Source organism: Mesoplodon bidens (genome assembly GCF_964165515.1).
Source record: "Mesoplodon bidens genome assembly, chromosome: 7".
NCBI classification, from domain to species: domain Eukaryota; kingdom Metazoa; phylum Chordata; class Mammalia; order Artiodactyla; family Ziphiidae; genus Mesoplodon; species Mesoplodon bidens.
The window spans coordinates 101,134,678-101,155,264 of NC_138164.1; the positions used below are offsets into that span (position 1 = coordinate 101,134,678).

The 20,587-nt window shown below is 51.7% G+C and overlaps 1 protein-coding gene across 2 annotated transcripts in view; it reads left to right on the forward strand.

Moving 5' to 3' along the window:
• TSPAN18 (tetraspanin 18) overlaps positions 1 to 20,587 on the forward strand; it is a 188,543-nt gene that overhangs the window by 124,152 nt on the left and 43,804 nt on the right. Inside the window, exon 1 of one of the 2 annotated variants that reach the window (XM_081241001.1) lies at positions 18,322 to 18,339. The exons of the other annotated variant lie outside the window; for it this stretch is intronic. The gene's annotated coding sequence lies outside the window, so the exon portion shown is untranslated. Of the gene's footprint in view, positions 1 to 18,321; positions 18,340 to 20,587 lie in introns of those variants that run through there. 2 annotated transcript variants of the gene reach the window in all.

The window sequence follows — 20,587 nt, forward strand, 5'->3', positions numbered from 1 at the left end:
TTGCCTCCTTTCTTTTTTGCCTTTTCCAGAATGTCATATAATTGGAATCATACAGTAGGTAGCCTTTTCAGACTGGCTTCTTTCACTTAGTAATATGCATTTAAAGTTCCTCCAGGTCTCTTCATGGCTTGAAAGCTCATTCCTTTTTATTGCTAAATAATGTCCCATTGGATGTATCACAGTTATTTTGTCCATTCGTCTATTGAAGGAAATCTTGGTTATTTCCAGTTTGGGGTGATTATGAATAAAACTGCTATAAACATTTATGTGCAGGTTTTTGTGTGGACATAAGTTTTCAATCAGCTGGGTAAATATTTAGGAGCATGATTGCTGAATTATATGGTAAGGGTATATTTAGCTGTTTAAGGAACTGCCAAGCTGTCTTCCAAAGTGGCTGTACCATTCTGCATCCGCACCAGCAGCAAGTGAGAGTTCCTTTTGTGCCATCTCCTCACCACCAGCTGGTGCTGTCAGTTTTGTCGATTTTTGTCCTTCTGTCAGGTATGTAGTGGTATGATCCCCACTTTAAAGTTGAGGATCCTGGGCTTCCCTGGTGGCGCAATGGTTGAGAGTCCGCCTGCTGATGCAGGGGACACGGGTTCGTGCCCCGGTCCGGGAAGATCCCATATGCCGCGGAGCGGCTGGGCCCGTGAGCCATGGCCGCTGAGCCTGCGCGTCCGGAGCCTGTGCTCCGCAACGGGAGAGGCCACAACAGTGAGAGGCCCGCGTACCGCAAAAAAAAAAAAAAAAAAAAAAAGTTGAGGATCCTGAGACTTAGAAAGGGCCACTTGCCCAAGGTGATACAGCAGGTAAGAGATCCAGGAATTTTCCCCACCTGCTTGGCAACTGAGCCCAGTCACACCCCCACAGCCTCTGCCCATAGCAGGTCTCTCTGAGGCCGTGGACCAAAGCCATGGGGTAACTCTTCCCACTGCAAGCTCAGGAGTGACTGGATTCCAGGCCCCTTGTTCACTATGTAGTGTCTGTTTCTCCCAGCAGAATTGAAGTTCAGTGAGCAGGACAAGGAGGGATGGGGGCAGAGTGAGTGAATTTGAGCCCCGACTGGAGGGGTCTCACTAGATCAGCCAAAACAGAACCTAGGCGGGGCCAGACAGCTGGGAAGGCTAGGGTATAGGTGAGCCCAGCAGGCTGCTGGCCTGTGCCCAGTCCTTGGGTCTGAGGGGAAGGCTGGAGCTGCTGCCCAGGTCAGGGGAACCAATGATGGGCCAGATGTGAAGGTTGGCTGCAGGGGGAGACAGGGTGAGGGTGGTGGGGTGAGATGGGGTGATGAGAAGCCAGGCAAAGGCTGAACTGAGGTCAGATGCTGCATTGTTTGGAAGCCAGCACTCAACTCAAACCTGATTAAGCAAGAAGACAGGCAATTTATTCGTTTTTTATTGGTTTCCAATATAGTGGCAATTGGGGGCCTGTTTATTGGTGTCCAAAGTTCAGATAATGCCCAGGTCTGTGCCTTCTGCTTCTCTCCTTGTGGGTTTCAGTCCCCAGTAAGCACTCCCCACGTGGCAGTGGGGCAGTGGCCAGCAGCTCCAGACTGACATCCTACTCATTGCAAATCCAGTGAAAGGAGAGCTTCTTTTTCCAAGGAGTTCCTACAAAAGTCCCAGAGTTGAAGCTTATTTGCTGGCCTTGGGTCACATGACCATCTCTGACCAATCGTTGAAACCAGAAGGAAGGACTATGCTGATTGACCAGACTTGGTCAGTGTTGAGGGGTCTGTGTTTGGCAGGGGGGGTGTATGGGTGGGAGGATTCAGCCTGAACGTGTGAGAGGGCTGGTACCCCAAAGGGAAAACCAGGTGCTATTTTCAGAAGAAGGAGGAAGGAATGTTGAGCAGACAAAACAACACGTGCTCCATATCGGAGCCATGGCAGGGGGTAAGGGGGCTGATTTGTCCTGAATGGGTCCTTCCTATGGCTTACAGCAAAGGGATAGCCTCTCTCTGACAGGTGCACCTCGGTTTCCGTGGATCTGGTATCTGAAAGCCTGATTTACACACACACACACACACACACACACACACGATGTATCTGCAGGTGATGCTTCACTTTCCAAAAGCATTGCCCCAGGAAGTCCTTTCCATAGTGAGTCCTCATGCTTCGTAGCAGCCACCCCACTATTTCAGTCACTGCTTATCTGGCCGCTTTGGGTTGTCCTCCACTTGCTGGGAGGGCCTTTTGCTTTCTTTACACCCCACCCTCACCCCCACTCCCTCATTGCTGGGGAAAGTTCCTTGAGCCACTTTAGCATTTATTTGTTCTAAATGGCCTCCCAGAAGACCTGGCCTATGAGGCTCGGAGCAGGGCCGCAAGCCTCCCCTCAGCCACCACCTTCCTGGGGCCTCTCCCAGGGAAGGGGAAGGAGAGGAGGCCGTCACTGGTCAAGCAGAAGCGGCCCCAAGAGTCCGCTGGTTTGCAGGCCAGCCTCATAGCCCCAGCTGACATCCACCGGGAAAGCTCTGTTATGCATTTAGGGTACGGTGTATGATTTCATTTGAAAAAAGATTGCTCTGCAGGAAAAAAAATGGAAAACCGCAGTGTATGTTGCTACCTCCCAGGCAACTGTGGCCAAGTGCTTTGTCAGATCTGTCCTTTGTTGATTTCGGTCAACCACAAACCTCCTGGCCCTGCACCCATGTCTCTCTCTCTCTCTCCATCTCTCTAGCCTGCGAATTCTGCAGCTCTGACTCAGCATGTAGACCAACTCAGCGTTCAGCACCACCCTGCCTTATATGGGATGCTCACTGCTCTTGGGTCAATATGTATTAATTTATTTCTTCAGTCGTTGGCTATTGAGCGTGTACTGTGTGCCAGGCACTGTTTATTTGCTGGGGATTGGGAGTGGGCAAAGCCGAATGGTCGCTGCCCTCTGGGATCCCTGCTGTCTCCTCTGTGAGATCCACTGAGGGCAGGACCCTTCCTCTGGATGTCTTGCCCCCCACCCCTCATCCAATGCCAAACCACAGCTGGACTTGCTGGATGTTCATCACTTAATTATTTTCCACACTAGTTTTTAAAGCCCCCACTTATGACTGATGCTACAGAGACACTAGAATGATTTGGTCCTCACCCTCTAGGACTTAGAGTTTAAGATGCAGGTGGTGATGGGTCCTGGAGAGGGAGGGAAGGCCACAGTTTGAGATCTGTATGCAAACCCACTCAGAGGTGTGCACGAGTCAACAAAAAGAATAGGCCAACCTCTCCACTCCCAGCCCCTCTCTGTTCATTCAGCAGCCCCGCAGAGACCACCGCTGAGAGCCCCTCAAGGAGCCAGCCTGTTATAAGGGAGACAGACATGAAAGTAAATCCTGTCATTCGAGGTAGAGAATGGGAGGGTTCAGAGCAGAAATATAAAGGAAGGCTTGGAGGTTCCAAGACCAGATCAAGAGGTCACTTTGGGGTGGTGACAGTGGTGGGAAATCAGGGAAAGCAGTGCATTTGAGCTGGGCTTTGAAAAGTGAGTAGGACATGAGACAGGCGAGGATGCTGGGGGAGGGCATTCCAGGAGGAAGAAACAGTGAGAGCAAAGGCCTGGAGATGGGAGCCCTGGAGCTTGGAAGACTGTGCCAGGCAGGAAGTGAGATGAAGGCAGTCAGCTTCTTCCATGCAGTCCTCCAGGCTTGGCCACACAGGCCTGTGGCCATCTTCAAGGCTGCCTTAAATCACAGGCTAGGTTTGGAGTTGAGTGGCTCTTCTGTTTTCCCTTTAAGCCCAGGAGAGGGAGTTTTGGAGGGGCCCTTTAGAAAAGACGGTGCTGCACAGGGACCAAGAATAATTAATCCTCCCATCCCGAGGTTCTTTACAGAACTTAGAAATCGTTTTCACTTACAGTGTTGCAAGCAGGAGGCCTAGTGGCAGACCCTGGGCTGGAAGTAGGGGCACTCGAATTCTTGTCCCAGCTGTGTTACTGGTGACCTCAGCCTCCCTGAGCTGTGGTTTGTCCTTTGTAAAATGAGGGAGGAGGCCCCTTCCAGCTTTAAACTTTTATTCCAAGTTAGACCTGGGTGCCGATCCCAACTCTGCTAGAACTACAGCCTTGGCCCTCTGAGCCTCAGTTTTCTCATCTGTAAGTTGGGGGTAATAGTACTCTGTGTCTCACAGGACTTATGTGAAGATTAAATGAAATAACTAAGTGAGATGATATGCTTGACAGCACACCTGCCCAGAGGGCCAGTACTCTGTGATATAGCACTGATGCTATTGGTATTATGATTATTTATATTTTCATTTTCATAACTCTGTGGGAGGAGTCCTCAACAGAGTCTTTGTATAGGTGCCTGCAAGGCAGCCTAAGCCCATGTCCCCCAAAATTTGGTGGTGGGGCAGAGAGTCACACCCCTCCCATCTCCAAATGGGGGCAGAGCTGCCTTCCTCAAAACCACATTTCTTCATTCATTCATCAAACATTTATTGAGCACTTGCCATGTGCCGGGACCTCTGAAATGCACGTGGGATCCTATTGAATGGGGCACCCAAGCTGCCTGCTCTCGGCAGCTCAGGCTGCGCTTGGAGCAGCCTCTGCCTTCTGGCTGGCGTCATGGACACCGTTGGCCAAAGGAGCTCAGGGCCAACAGGAGTGCACTGAAGTCTGCAGACTGGAGCCCTGGGGAGAAGTCCCACCCTGCCTCCCATCGCTCCTGGGCCTTTGTATAACCCCTTCCTTTCCGTCTTGGATCTAAGGGATGAAATGCCAGAGATCCCACCATATTTAGCTGGTCTCGCATTGTCCCTGGACCAACGGGATGGACTGGACTGCCAAGACCAGGCTCGGCCTTATGCAAACGAAGGCATTCGAGAGAGGAAGCCTACCAGCGAGCATGGACTACAGGGTTGTGTTTTATTCTCACCGCCTGTAATGTTTGTTTGGGTCCTGAATTGCAAAGGGTTTGGGGTCTTTCTGGAGGATGCAAAACTGGCAAATTGGAAGGTGCTGAGGGGTCCAATCTGCCTTGTGCTCACCTGGTCCTTTCCTGGTGGCCAAGGGCATCTCACCCACTCTGGTCTCCAGCATCCAGCACAGAGCTGAGCATGCCAGGGTTTGTAGTCAGGGATTGGTGAGTGGTTAGACAGGTGGGTGGATTACAGTGGATTCACTGTCATACACGCTTTCCTAGCCTTGGTCCAAATTTCCAAGGTGGTTGGTGACGCCAGGCCCTGGGTTTGTTTTTCTGTGACAATTTGATTTGGGCTCCTGTGCAAAACCAGTGATTTTCAAGCAGTGGAGTAGACGCAAAACGAATGGCTTTGGGGCCTGTCCGTTCCTCCGTTTCAGTTTCAGGAGGCAGCACAGTGTGTGCCCTGATCTAAGGACGAGACCTTGCCGGCTGTCAGATGCACGAGAGTTCAGACCCCTGCTCCAAGGCTGGGTGACCTTGGGCATGTTATTTAGTCTCGATCAAATTCTCTCTTCTCATCTAGAAAATGATGGCACTAATAGCTTCCAACCCATAGGGCTGTGATGAGCATTAGATTAGATAATGGGTGTTAAACCATGGAGCGGCGCTCTGGGAACATGGTAAATGCTCAAGAAAAGATGATGATGAGGTAGTTAATGACCCCTTAAGCTAATGGGCCATAAACTTCTCTCTTCCAAACAGATTTTTGCAGACTGCTTTGCATTTTTAAGACAAAAATTATTTTTGAAAGTTATTATTACAGAAGTAATGTGCTCCTTAAAAATTTCAATAATCTGAAAGGATTTAAATTTAAAAGCAGGGCTTCCCTGGTGGCGCAGTGGTTGAGAGTCCACCTGCCGATGCAGGGGACGCGGGTTCGTGCCCCGGTCCGGGAAGATCCCACATGCCGCGGAGCGGCTGGGCCTGTGAGCCATGGCCGCTGAGCCTGTGCGTCCGGAGCCTGTGCTCTGCAACAGGAGAGACCACAACAGTGAGAGGGCCGCGTACCGCCAAAAAAAAAAAAAAAAAAAATTTAAAAGCAAATGTCCCCCAACCCACCCTCTGCCATCTTCCAGCTCTTTCCCTCCACTTCCCCAGCAACACTCTCTTTGAATGTGGAGCTTCCCAAGTCTGGAACTTTTCTCCTTTTTTTTCTCCTTAAAGAGCAGAAGACAGGTACGCAGTCAGGAGGGGACAGTGGTCCTATTGGAGCCATGGTGGCCTGTGTGTCCTTGGCTCTGGTTTGCTCTGAGCCTTGAGGGTTTCCAGTGTTCTGTGTCCTGGAGGTCTTGGGCGGTGGCCTGAGGTGCCACATTCAGGCTAAGCTTGGAGTGAGAGGCTCGTAGACACCACGTCTGGCCATGTGCCCAGGCCCTCTCTTCCGTCACGGTGCCCCAGGGCTCAGTCCAGCCCAAGCTTCCATGTTCCTGGTGAGACAACTGCTCGTCCCTAGCCACCTTCTAACAGCCTGCACTTCCCTGCCTGTGTCCTCTGCTGCCTTCCAGAGGATTCTGATGCAAGCTCAAGTTTGAGAACAACAGGCAGGTGGCTGGGGTCTAACACTATGATGCAGTCACACGTAGAAGGAGTGAAGGAACCCACGCTGGAAGGGGGAGGTGCTGGGGAAGGCTTGGATTATGAATGACTTAAAGGTGGACAAAGAAATCTGTGTGTAACTTGGGGGATGGGAGCGGGTTCCTGGCCGAAGGATCAGCCCATGCAAAGTCCCTGGGGCGTGGTAGAGCCAAAGCATTCAGGGAGCTACAAGTGGTGCTGCTGGAGTGGAGTGAGAAGAGGGCGTGGGGGAAGGGAGGGCATAATCAATAGGCTTCTTGTGCTCTGAGTTTGGGCTTTTCCCCAGGAGCGCTGGGGAGCCATGGAAGGGTTTATGCAGAGGAAAGATAGTGGGGAGGATGGATGGTTGTGTGGGGCCCCTGGACCACAGCAAGTGACAGGCTGTCTTCTGGAGGGCAGGGCTGAGCCTGCAGTGGATGGAGAGAAGACCCTGGAATACCCTGAGTCATGGAGGAGCCCTGCCCTGTTGCTAGAACATTAGGACCTTGAAAGGATGCTGTAACTGTCTTGTACTGCATCGAGTCTCTGCGTTCATGCCTTCCACCCCGAAAGACTCTAGTTACTGTTTCTGGGGTAGAGGAGACTAAGGTGCCCCCTGCATGTCTGGGATCTAGGTCTGAAGTGAAGACACCAACACAGGTAAGAGCAAACAGAGATTCCTTCTGAGGGTGGAGCAGGGTGAAGGCTGGGAGGGGCCGGGAGGGGCCCTAAGGTGGATGACAATGGGGGTCAGGAGGGTCCCTGGCCTCCCCACCTCAGTGCTGGCTTGGGGAGCCCCCTGGAGAGGAGGTGGCAGGGGAAGCCCCCAGACCAGCCCCCTCCTCAGAGGCCCCAGCCTCTCTCAGTCTTCCCAGGGCCAGGCAGGAACCAGAAAGGGAGCTGGGGCCTCTCGCAGGCCAGGGGCTCTTGTTTGGGAAGGGGCCTCTGATGAGCTCGTCCTGTGGTGAATCAGAGCTGAGAGGATGCTGAGTCTTCGGGGAGGCCAGAACCAGGGAGAGGGAGGGTGGGGTGCCCCCACGGGGCAGAGGTGCGGCAGGTGTGAAATAGGCCGCTGGCTAGAGGGCCAGACTGGGTCCCATTTGCCCAGCTGAGCAGCAGCTTTGGGGTGGCATCTCTGGCTTCCTGTGACCCCAATTCTGGGGCTAGTTCAGGCTGAAGTGCAGTTGCCTGGAGCCCGGTGATGCTTGCCATGGCCTGGCCTGTGTGTATTCAAGTATCATGTTAGCCCCAAGCAGCAATCAGTGGTGGTGTGTGGCAGGCGCTCAGAGGAGCTGTGGTTCCAGTGGAGGAGGTGCCAGCCAGGCCCTGCCCACTAGGTCCCCTCCCTCCGGGGCTCAGAAATGGTTCAGGCTTTTCTACTTTACCCTCAGTCCAGATTTAACTCTCAAGGAAAATGACCGGCAAGGATGTGTGGCCTCACAAACTAACTGGGAGGGCTTTCAAGGTCATCTGTTTGGACTTCTTGAGAGTATTCATTAAGCCTCTGCTTACATACCTCTAGCAATGGGGAGCTCACTACTAAGCAAGAGATCAACATTCATTCAGATCACTCTGGAAGTTATTCTCCTTCTTTACATAGGCCCTGGGTTCAAATCTTACTTCTGCTACTTCCTGTGTGGCCTCGGGCAAGTGACGTAGCTTCCAGAGCTCTGGTTTCCTTTCACGTTAAATGGGTTTGATAAATGCCCACCTCTCATTTACAAAGAAGCTTAAACCAGACAGCTTTACCACCATGAGCAAGTCAGATCTTTCCACAGTGCATAGGCCTGGTGCCCAGACAGAGTTGCACAACTGCTGGTCTCCCAGCCCCATGGCCGGTCACATCCCCAGGGTGAACGTCCAGCCCTCCCTGGCTCGTAGTAGGTGCTCAGCAGATGATTGGCTGCATCCCCTCCTCCCTCAAGTGGACCCACCGGTGTCTTACAAACAAGGTCAGGCCAAGTCCTTGGCTTTTATCTTAACTCAGAGACCCCGAACCACGAGGTGCCCTGAGCTGCCACCCAGTGCTGGTCACCAAAGGCTTCCAGGAGGCCGGTCTCCTGCAGGCCTCCTCCCTCATGCCCCCTCCCTCGGCCCCTCAGGCTTCTGCAGAATCCCACCTCCTCACATCACCTGGGCTTCACTGCAGGCTTTTAATGAGCTAGTGGGTCTGTTCCATTTCCTCACATCTTACAGAGCAAAAGATAACAAGGAAGTGCCAATGTGAAGCCGCAGGTGGAGGAGACTGGAGGCGACCTCAGGCCTCGTGACCTCTGACCTCAACCTACTATTGCCAGACTTCCCAAGGGGTGTGGGCATCACCCTCAACCACGCCATTGGTTCCTCTGGAATCCTGCTTTATTGGTGGGTGTTTTGTTTTTGTTTCTAACAGCTTTAGAGAGGCAAAATTTATGCACCGTAAAATTCTCTAACTTGAAGGGTATGATTCAATGATTTGTAGTAAATTTTCAAAGTTGTGCGACCAGCACTACAATCTAACTTTGGACTATTCCCATCACCCCCAAAAGAAACCTGGTTCCTATTCGCTATCAGTTCCCATTCCCACTCCCTGCCCCAGGCAACAACGAATCTACTCTTCTTGGTCTCTATAAATTTTGCCTTTTCTGGACATTTCATATAAAGGGAACCATGCACCATGTGTGGACTCCTGTTTTTATAGCCTGGTGAAGGTGGGTGGAGACTATATCCACTCAGGGATGTGCCCATCTTCCCACAGCCAGCCAAGGCCAAGTTGTAAGTGTGCTTTTTTAGAGTTGGCGGAACTCATAAGGACACTGAGTGCAGTCTTTACTTCAGTGCAAGAAAGAAATCCTCTGTACCCAATCCCACGCTATGACTCTCTTGACATCTGCTTGAATACACCCAGTGTCGGGCAGCTCACTACTCCCCCAGAGACTGAAGGAAACTTGCATATCCTGATCGTATGCTAAGTGCCAAGCTTGTTGATGTCTTTTTTTTTTTTTTTTTTTTTTTTTTTTGCGGTACGCGGGCCTCTCACTGCTGTGGGCTCTCCCGTTGTGGAGCACAGGCTCCGGACGTGCAGGCTCAGCAGCCATGGCTCACAGGCCCAGCCGCTCCGTGGCACGCGGGATCCTCCTGGACCGGGACACGAACCCGTGTCCCCTGCATCGGCAGGCGGACTCTCAACCACTGCGCCACCAGGGAAGCCCCTGTTGATGTCTTCTGATCTTAGGTTCCGTCCTCTGAGAGGAAATCATTTTACAGCTGAGGAAATTGCACCTCAGAGGGGTAGAGGCACTCACCCAAAGGTAGGAAGTAGGGGAAGCCAGGATTTAAACCTTGGGCCTCTCAGATTTCAGAGAGATGGGAGATACTTATCTTTGTATCAGGGTGAACTCTCTCCCTGTAACTGCCACCCATTGTTTCTAATTTTGCCAGTAAGACTCACACAGACCACCAACCTGGACATGGGGAGGTGGGAGAGAGAGTTAAGGAAGACTTCTTGGAGGAGGTGATGTCTGAGCTGGGACTTGAAAAATGAGCAGGAATTAACAGGCAGAGCTGGGTGGGAAGAGTTCTTTCCAGGGACTGTTTTAACTGCCAGCCCTTCTAATATTTCACAGCTGCTTGAGGCTGGGGAGAACTGTTGAAAATATCTACTCTTGCTGTGCATTCTTCCCCAAACATCACCAGTAAGTGGTGGTCCAACACAGTACTTGAATACCTTCAGGGCCAGGGAGCTTACCACCTGACCTGGGAACCTCTTCCATTGCGGAGTTGCTCTGGCTCTAGGCTAGGCTGAAGATGGCCTCCCAGTAGCCACAATCAGCTTGCAGCCACACAAGATGTGGTCAGTCCGTCTTCCCACCACCAGCCTTCAGGATGCTGAGCATAGCAGGCAGGTCTTGGAAGCAGCCTAAAAGTTTTGACTGAGATGTGCCAAGTTCCTCCATCCATTCTCCTTGATGTAGACTGTCCATGCTGCTCAGGCCTGGCCACCTACCTCTGGGATGCCCAGCCCATGCCCTTGAACTTGGAGGCAGTTTCGAGTAGTGGTTGAGTGTGGACTCAGTACCCAATACCTGGTTCATATCCCAGCTCTGCCACTCCCCCAGGTGTGACCTTGGGACAAGTCCCTTAAGTTCACCATGGCTCACTGTTCATGTGTCAAATGGGATTAAGAATGATATTACACCTTATTAGTCAGCTAGAGCTGCCATAACAAAATAGCACAGACTAGGGGCTTAAACAGCAGACATTTATTTTCTCACAGTTCTAGAGTCAAGGCGTCCAAGATCAAGGTGCCAGTGAATTTGATTTCTGGTGAGGTCTCTCTTCCTGGTTTGCAGACAAACCACCTTCTCACTGTGTCCTCACATGGCCTTTGCTCTGTGTGTGCACACGGGGAGAGAGAGAGAGAGAGAGAGTTCTGGTGTCTCTACCTCTTCTTATAGAGACACCAATCCTATTGGATGAGAGGCCCACCCATATGACCTCATTTAACCTTATTCATCTCCCTAAAGGCCATATCTCCAAATACAGTCACACTGGGGGAGTCACAACTTCAACATATGAATTTGTGGGGACACAGTTCAGTGCATAGCAAGCACCAACCTCAGAGGGTTGCTATGAGATTGAGTAAATGTGTATAAAGCATTAAGAGCAGTGCCTGGAATGTGGTAAGAGCTATATTAGTGGATGCTATTATTGCCACATTTAGCATTAAATTCAGGGGTGGAAGAAACCCCTGTCCATCCTTGCTGCAAGTCTAGACACTGTGAAAACCTAACGAGGGACTTACCTGGTGGCGCAGTGTTAAGAATCTGCCTGCCAACGTGGGGGACACGGGTTCGAGCCCCGGTCCGGGAAGATCCCACATGCTGCAGAGCAACTAAGCCTGTGCGCCACAACTACTGAGCCTGCGCTCTAGAGCCCGCGAGCCACAACTACTGAAGCCCGCGTGCCTAGAGCCGGTGCTCCACAACAAGAGAAACCTACACACCACAACGAAGAGTAGTCCCTGCTCGCTGCAACTGGAGAAAGCCTGCACGCAGCTACGAAGACCCAATGCAGCCCAAAATAAATAAATAATAATAATAAAAAAACCCTAAGGGCTTCCCTGGTGGCGCAGTGGTTGAGAGTCCGCCTGCCGATGCAGGGGAAGCGGGTTCGTGTCCTGGTCCGGGAAGATCCCACATGCCGCGGAGCGGCTGGGCCCGTGAGCCATGGCCGCTGAGCCTGCGCGTCCGGAGCCTGTGCCCCACAACGGGAGAGGCCACAACAGTGAGAGGCCCGTGTACCACAAAAAAAACAAAACAAAACAAAAAAAACCCTAATGAGTACACACATATAGTAATAGCAGATATTTATGTTCAACCATAAAAAAGAAGGAAATCTCACCATTGCAACAGCATGGAGAAACCTTAAAAGCATTATGCTAAGTGAAATAAATCAGACAGAAAGACAAATACTGTATTATCTCAGTTATTTGGGGAATCTAGTGGAGCTGAACTCATGAACTAGAGATCAGATTGGTACTGGCGGGTCGAGGAAATGAGGAGATGTTGGTCAAAGGATACAAACTTCCAGCTACAAGATTAGTGAATTCAGCAGATGTAATGCACAGCACGGTGACTATAGTTAAACACACTGTATTGTATACTTGAAAGTTGCTAAGAGAGTAGATCTTAAATGTTCTCACCTTAAAAAAAGGAAAAAAACCCCAGCATCTATTTATTTCATGCTTACTATACCAGGCTTTCTCTGTAAGTCCTTTACATAGCTGAGTTAAGCCTCACACCAGCCGTATGAGATAGATATTCTTGGTACCCCAGTTGTGCCGATGAAGAGACTGAGGCACAGAGGGGTGAAGTGACTTGCCCCAGGTCACACAGCTGTCAAGCGCCTAGTAAATTAATAGCATACAGTTATTTACTCAGGTAATATTCATTAAGGGCCATCTGACTGTGCTGGGAGCTCAACTCCTGCCCTCCAGGAGTTCACAGGCTGGTGGAGGAGACAGACCCATGGGCAGGTAGTGGCAGTACCAAGTGCTGAGTGCTCTAATGGGGCGAACCCAGGGAGCTGTCATGGAGCTCAAGACATGACATCTGTGCTGTGGTATCTAGCATGGCCCAGGGAGACACCAGAGAGGGCTTCCTGGAGAAGGAAACATTTAAGCTGAGATCAGGAAGAAGGTAGGAAAACAGCCTGAATGAGGAGCTGAGAGTGAGAGTGTGGGGTTGTTGGAAGCTTCATAAGCTGATAATGTCCATTCTAAGATTTTCCAGCGGTCCTGTGACAGCATAGGGGTTCTTTGGTGGCCCAGGGTCTCTGACATCACAGGATTTCTACATGACCGAGACTTCCTGGAGCAGCCCAACCCCCCATGGCAACCTAGGGGTTCCGTGCCAGTTCAGGGAACTATATGGTGGCCCAGAATTTTTTCTGGCAAGCAAGGGACCTGTGTGATCTTGGTGCACAGTGACAGCCCAGGGATCTGGAAACTCCCAGGGGCACTGTGGCAGCTTCTGAAGGTCCCAGACATTTTCTGGGGTTGGTTCTGTGACAATCCGGGGATCGCGTGGCATCTCCAGGGTCCTGTAGCCTTCTTCTTTATGGCTTCAGAAAGAAGAATATGCAGACTCATAGTAGGCAAGTCCTTTGGGGAAAAGGAAACAGCCTGGAAGGGTCTATACCTGGAGGCGCATTTGCAAGGCTTAAGCAGGCAGCAAGGAGATGTGGCTGGAAGTCCTCGGCCTCCAGAAGCCTGGGGGGGGGGGCAAGGAGTCTGGATTCCTTATGGTTTATTTCCTTCTGGAAAGCTGAAAATTAGCCACTTAGGGAGGTCTGCAGGGAACACTGTCCTTACTTGCAGGCCTGTGACTTGGAGAGGACCAAGGATGCACCTGTTGCCTGGATACGGAGGTACCGCTCCTTAGAGCCCTCCGAGCAGGTGCATCGTTCAGGGGCCGGAGGTTGCGGCTGCCCATGATGGGGCTGGAACGCCTCCACTTACAGACACCAGCATTAGCCCCTCAATGGGCTCCTGTGAACTGAGCCTTCCCAGACCGGCATCGCTGGGTTAATCCCAGCCCCACTCACTGCTTCAGGTCAGCTGGGGGACCTCTCTGGGCCTCAGAGCCATGCCTGCAGAATAGGGATGACACTCCCGCCTGTTTCCCCGGGGGGTGCGGCATCGAGTGGGATGGGGGAGAGCCGTGTATGAAAGCATGAGAACACGCTCCTGCTTCACCACGGGCGCTGTGCGCTCCTGGGCGAACTCCTTCATACCACAGGGCCCTCAGTTTCCTCATCTGTAAAAAGCGGGTGGGCCTAGCACAGCGTGGGAAATACAATAGTTTCTCAACCAATGTTAGGTCTACCCCAACTCCTTCACCTCCAACCAGAGACTGCAGCCAGGTATCCTGGGTGTGGGGAAGAGGGTGGTTCTCAAGCAGAAGAGCCCATCTGGCCCCAGGTAAGTCAATGGTTTTTGTGCCTTTGCCTCTGAGCAAAACCTCCTTTCTTTTTAACCCTGGGCAGAGCCAACACGAGAGCTACGTTTGTCAGGCACTGGGCTGAGAGTTGGACACTCATGATCTCATGTGGTCCACCCTACAACACTATGAGATAGTCTTAGTGATCCCATTTTACAGACAAGCAAACTGAGGCACAGAGAAGGCAGCTAAGTTGCCCCAGGTCACCTGACAAGAACAGAGCAAGCATTCGTACCCAGGTTTGTCTTGATTGCAAAGCCTGGACACTAATCACCTCTCTTCCCAGGTATCCTAGAAACAGCCAGGGGAGAAAGAGAAAAATGATGAGATGGGAACCAACTGGAGAACTAGTTGAACACTTGGTGCCTGGGTGGGTACATTGTTTGTCCTTCAGGTCTAGGGCTGGCCTGTCTGGGTTTGACCCGGGCTGGCTCCGTGAACCATTTGAGGATCCCCAGCCCTCAACAGATTGGACCTCTCTCCTCTAGTGGCCCTTTTTTAGAGAAACTGCTGGTGGTGGATGTCAGAGACTCTGGTCTGAACAAGAACCAGTTCTGCTTGCACTTCAAAGGTCTTCCTCTTAGCAGGAGGGAAACAGACATCTCGTAACTGGGAGAGAAGGAAGGGTCTGGTGGCCCAGTGACCCATTTTGCTTTTCCAGCCAAGTGGGACTTGGCATCAAACAGGAGGGCAGGATTCATTTCCCCCACCCCCACTGTAGCTAGATCTGCCCAGGGGCTGGGGTCTCAGGCCCCATGCAGAAGGGGGACCCCCTCGGGGACCAGCTCCTGTGCCCCAGCCTACATTCTCCCCCACGGGGCCCCCCAGCCCAGAGCCAGCCTCTCTGATGCCACTGCCAAATACCAGACCACTTATCAGGCTTTTCCAGGGGAACGGTGTCCCCAAGCAGAGCTCCAAGCCTGCAGTTAGGAAAGCAGCAATGGGCTTAACTTTCTCTGGACTGTGGGCTTTTCAGTGGGGAGATAAGCTTGGTCTGGATTAAGCTGGAGGGTAAAAAATATTTACTCTGAAACAATACTCTGTCTAGGAGTGAATCTGGACCCTGGGGCTTCCGGGGCTCGGGGTCGCCAGGGGATCTGCCCTCTCCTGCCAGGTCCCCAGACGTCTCGCCTCCCTACCCACCGTCAGCCGAGCTGGTTCCACAGCCCAGTTCCCCCCCAGGGCTCGCTCTCATTATGAAAGGAAAATGAGAAGAAACTATAATGTCCAGTGCATTATTATCTGCAGAGCAGCTGGCCTGTGCAATTATCTCCTCCAATCCATATGACTACCTTGGGAGTCGGGCTTATTGACCTCTAAACAGATCTAGACTCAAGTCCCAGCTCAGTCACTTTCTAGTTCTTGACCTTGGGGAAGTGGTTTCATTCCCTGTGAGCCTCAATTTTTCACCTGTAAAATGGGAGTGATAATACGCGCCTCAGAGTGTGGTTATGATGAGCCGTGGTGTGTATAAAATACCTAACCAGGCCCCTGTTCCCAGCAGTGCTTAATAAACGGTAGTTTGTTTTAGGAAATAGTAGTATTTCTGGTAATGTAAGCCTCCAGTAGGTGAAATCAGAGCTTTCGTTCAGTGGCAAAGCTGAGATTCAGCCTCAAGGCAACAAAGTTCTGGCCCCGTGTGAGCCCGGCCTCCAACCAACCAGCCAGGGAGGGGCCCAGGGCAGGAGCCGGGTGGGCAGGGAAGCCCTGATGGGGTGGCCTTTCAGACACAGCCTCAGGGTCCAGAGCGGGAGGAAAGGCCCCAGTGCTTCCTGTCCCCCGTCCCCTTGGTGGAATGACAACTGGACCATTCTCCGCTTCTACTCCCCGTGTTTCACTGCTTTGTGCCCCTGGAGGCTGGGAGCACCCTGGCTCATTCCTGAGAACAAAGACGGAGGTCAAGGCCATCTCTCCTACAGGGCAGGCTCTGGCTCCAGGGAAGGAAGGGGGAACTGAGAATCAACTAGTGCCTGCGCCGACCTCCCCCTCCCCCACTGCCCGTGCTGTAAAAGGAGCCCTTCTGGGTTCTAGTGCAAACTTTACCACCCGTGACCTAGCTGTGAGGTCTGCGGAGGCCCCTGCCCCTCTCTGGGCCTCATCCTCTCATCTCCAAAATGAGGGACTCAGAAATAAACAGAACGTTAGCAGAAGCAAACACATATATATAGGATGGATAAACAATAAGGTCCTACGTATAGCACAGGGAACTATATTCAATATCCTGTGATAAACCATAATGGGAAAGTATATGAAATAGAATATATATATATATATATGTGTGTGTGTGTAAATAACTGAGTCACTTAGCTGTGCAGCAGAAATTAACACAACATTGTAAGTTAACTCTACTTCAATAAAATTTAAAAAAAAAAGAAACAGAAGGGACCACTGCCTATGCTGGAGAAATCGGGGAAGGCTTCACGGCTGAGGAGACATCAAGCGGGGCATTGAAGGGTGAGAAGAAGTTCTCCAGGCAGAGAAGAAAAGAAAAGGTATTCCAGGCCCAGGTTGCAATACTCACAAAGACCCAGCAGCTTCAAAGTGTGAGGTTTAAATGGCCCTTTTGCAATGATTTGTTTTAATTATATGAATAATACATGTTCCTAGTAAGAAAAAAAAAACGCCTGAATATAAGGAATAAAAGAAAAAAAGTCACCAGTAGGCAGTTAACATTTGATACCGTTTTTAGCCCTTTTTAATATGATTAAGAAAGGGGCCTTTAAACTCCCTAATATATGGAGAATCTCAGATTCTAGGCAGACAGGGAAGAACAAAGAACTGTCTTCTGGAAGCGGAGCCAGGCTCCAAGCACTGGACAGACGGACAGTGTTTCCTGGGAGTGGGGACTGGGGAGATCACACCAGTGGGAGCAGACGCACAGGCAGACACTCGGGGAAGCGGGACAGCGCCGGCGCCTGCTCCCCGCGGCCCCTCACAGGTCAGCGCCTGCAGCGGGACTGCCAGGGCCGAGGAGGGGAGGCCAGGGGAGGGTCTTTGTGAGCGTGAATGAGGCTTGTGGGAAGGACCAGCACTGCTGCTTCTGGGAAGCCCCTGCGCCTGTCAGCTGGCAAAAGTGGCTGTCCGCTGCCAAGCAGCTGAGGGGTTCCCCGTAATGGCTTAACTGTGGTTTCCTAAGCTGTCTGGCTGCAGGCTGGGGAGGGGCCCAATGACACTGTGAAGTCACTGCTGTGATATTGCCAACTCTTCGGCGCCACCTTTAAAATATGGTTCATCTTAATGATCAGGGGCTACGAGGGGGGTGGGCAGGGCCGGGGCGGGCGCCCAGGACAGCTGGCCTGAGCTGGCAGCAGTGGGTCAGCCTCGGCGTGGGGTGGTCTGTTCACTCCTCGACCTCCAGGTCCGAGGCCAAACTTGAGGTCTCTTCCTGAGTAGCTCCACATCTTCCTTGGACTCCTGCCTCATTTCTCCCAGCCCCCCACACCAGCGACTTTTCCCCAGAGGCCTTGCTCAGGCCCTCCTCACCTACGTGATGTAGTTAAAGCAGCCCACGGTGGAGCCCCTGCCCACCTGCCTCTGTCATCCTGGGCAGTCTGGGCATCTGGGGTCCCTGGGGGAATCCCAGAGCCTTGTGGATGGAGCAGGGGGACACAGTGACCACCGCAACCATCGTCACCTTGGCTATGAAAACAGGACAGGGTGTTCCATTTCCTTCATGGACCCTGTGAAGTCTGTTAACAGTAATTATGAAGTTATAGGGAATTCCCAGTCCTCCTAATTAGTGTTAATACGGCTGGATGAGCTAGTCATGGGAAAATAGACGTCTTTGTTTGCGTTCTCGAAATTAGACCACTGCTTCTGCCTTTAGGTGTGATTCAGCTGCGTTCTATTCTCTCGCCCCATCTCTTAGTCCTGTACCCGGCATCGTGAACGTACACACAGTGTACACGCCCGCCGGCCCTCATATTCACTGTGTGCACACACATATACACGTACACATACGCACACACACAGCAGCGCAACAGACTACAAGTCTTTGCATGCTGGATTAAGACATCATTTTGCAAAGCACACACCAAAAACCAAAGAGCATTTCAGCCATGTTCCCGGCCCTCTTTGGCGATACCACTGGAAGCCCCCATCCCGTGCCATACCCCGACCCCAGAGACCCCCGTGCGCCGGCCTCCCCAGATTAGACCGTATTAACAAACCATTACATGTTCCAGTTAGCATGGCAAGTGAACCTGGCTGGCTGAGCAGGGTAATAACGCTCTCCTCTTGCTGTTAACAGGCCGAGGCACATTTCCCTAGGAGGGAGGCTCCCCCCCGTCTGTTGGAATAATGAGATCTGTGCAAGGCTCTCTGCCATCTGAGTCTGAGGCCAGCCTGGAGGAGGTTCCCTTTGGACCAAGCAGGAGGGAGGCAATGAGTGAGGTGATGAAACTAATATTTATTGTGCAGTGTTGGCTGTTGAGCCTATGCTAGGATCTTCTACCTAGGATGGTGCTTTTTCAGCTGAGTTGTGGGTACTCACAGGGCCTGGGGTACTCCTCCCCAAGCCAGGGGGTACACAGAATCTCAGGATTAGCCCTGCGTGTCCTAATGGAACATCAATACACTCAAAGATTTGGAAGATTAATACCTTATATATATATATATATATATATATATATATATACATATATATAGTGTGTGTGTGTGTGTGTGGTACGCGGGCCTCTCACTGTTGTGGCCTCTCCCATTGTGGAGCACAGGCTCCGGACACGCAGGCTTAGCGGCCATGGCTCACGGGCCCAGCTGCTCTGCGGTATGTGGGATCTTCCCGGACCGGGGCACGAACCCGTGTCCCCTGCATAGGCAGGCGGACTCTCAACCACTGAGCCACCAGGGAAGCCCAATACCTTATTTTTATATTAAAACAACTGTGGATATACTTTGCAATCAAATGAAAAAATTTATATAGATGGCATGAATACGTGAGGTGAAACAGGAGGTTTCCAGGCAATTATGCTCTCCCACTTTCTTCTCTGGGCTGGGCCCCCAGATTTCCAGATGAGTGGGGATAACAGGATTCCTTCTATAGCCACTGCAGAAACTGAGGAGGGAGAGTTTGTGAGGTTCTAAGCCATAGCATAATGCTGTGTGACGTTGGGCAAGTCACTACACCTCTCTGATCCTCCCATCCCTGAGCAGCACAGTGGAAATGGTAATAACACCTCCTCAGGGCCAGCTTCACAGGTGTGCAACCTGGGCAGTGGCACAGAGCCTTGCATTTGGTTTAATGCTCTGCTGCTGCCATCTTGAAAGTCCTAATAACTTTTGAATAAGAGACGCCTCATTTTTACTGGGCCCCACAAATTCTGTAGCTGGTCCTTCATCTTCTGATAGCGTTTTAGCAAGAGTTAAATCAGAAATGTGTGAAAGAGGCCATGCAGAGATTGATTCCTCCTTCCCTCCCTTCCTTCTTTCCTTCCTCCCCCAAACGTCCATTGAGCACTCACTCTGTGGCAGGTACTGTACCAGATGCTGGGATTCAGCAATGAACCAGGCAGACAAAGTTGCTGCCTTCCTGCATTCAAGGGAAGGAGGCAGAAGAAAAATAACTGGAAGAGAACTTTGTTGGAGATAAGTGTCAACAACAAGGGAATAGACGTGACTGGGGAGAGGAACTCTATGAGGTTGTTGGGAAGCAGGGTTAGGGGTGGTCAGGGAAGATCTCCCTGAGGAATTTGATCAGAGACCTGAATGAAGTGAAGGAATATGCCTGGTGGAATATCAGAGGGAGAGAGAGTCCCAGGCAGAAGGACCAGCAGGTGCAAAGGCCCTGAGGTAGACATGTGCTTACCATGTGGAAGAGATCGGTGTGGCTAGAGCTGGCTGGAGTGGGGTGAGGGAGGAGGTGGGTAGTCAGAGATGAGCTCAGCGAAGTGTGTGGGGCCTCGTAAGCTGTTGTGAGGATGCGATGGGGGTAAGTAAATGACTGGGGGGTAGACGATTCCTTCAACCAGAGCTGGTTGTTTCTGGACCCCCGTGGTTAGTTAGTACCTGGAGGCCAGAATGACAGGGGGAAGGATGAAGGTGTCCCATTATCCTCTGGAAACCCAGAGACAAGTTGTCTCTGGTCAGGAATGAGTGGCAGCCTCTCTGCTGTTGGTGAGGGATAACTCCTGTCTTAGCTTTCTTCCTCCTCTGACTGGACAAGAGCTGTCCTGGTCCCAGGGCAGGGAGGCTCCATCTCTGGCAAGCTGTGTGCAATCAAAACCCAACCCAAAGGCACCCCGACGGTACCTGTGCCAGAAGAGCCCCCAAGGCGGCCACTGCAATGCACCTTCATAAGCTTTGTCCCCTTCCTCCAAATGAACTCCAAGATATGTAGCATGAATACCAGGAAGTGGGGCAGCCAGGCAGCTTCAGTCTCAGGTCCGGAGGACAGAGCTGGAAGCTGTCCTGTGCTGGCTAGTGGTTATGCAGACACCCCTACTCCCTGCCAGTGGCCTCAAGGCAGAGGACCACAGCTTCTCTTCCTCCAAGCTTTGTGACCCTGGGGAAGGGGTGTCTCTTCCCTGGGACCCCATCTCATCTGTAAATAGGGATACTAATAGTGACATGAGGATTAAATGAGAGGGCAGCCAAAGCACATAGAACATGGGAAGTGTTCCCTCCCTGGGACTTTTTGGGAGTT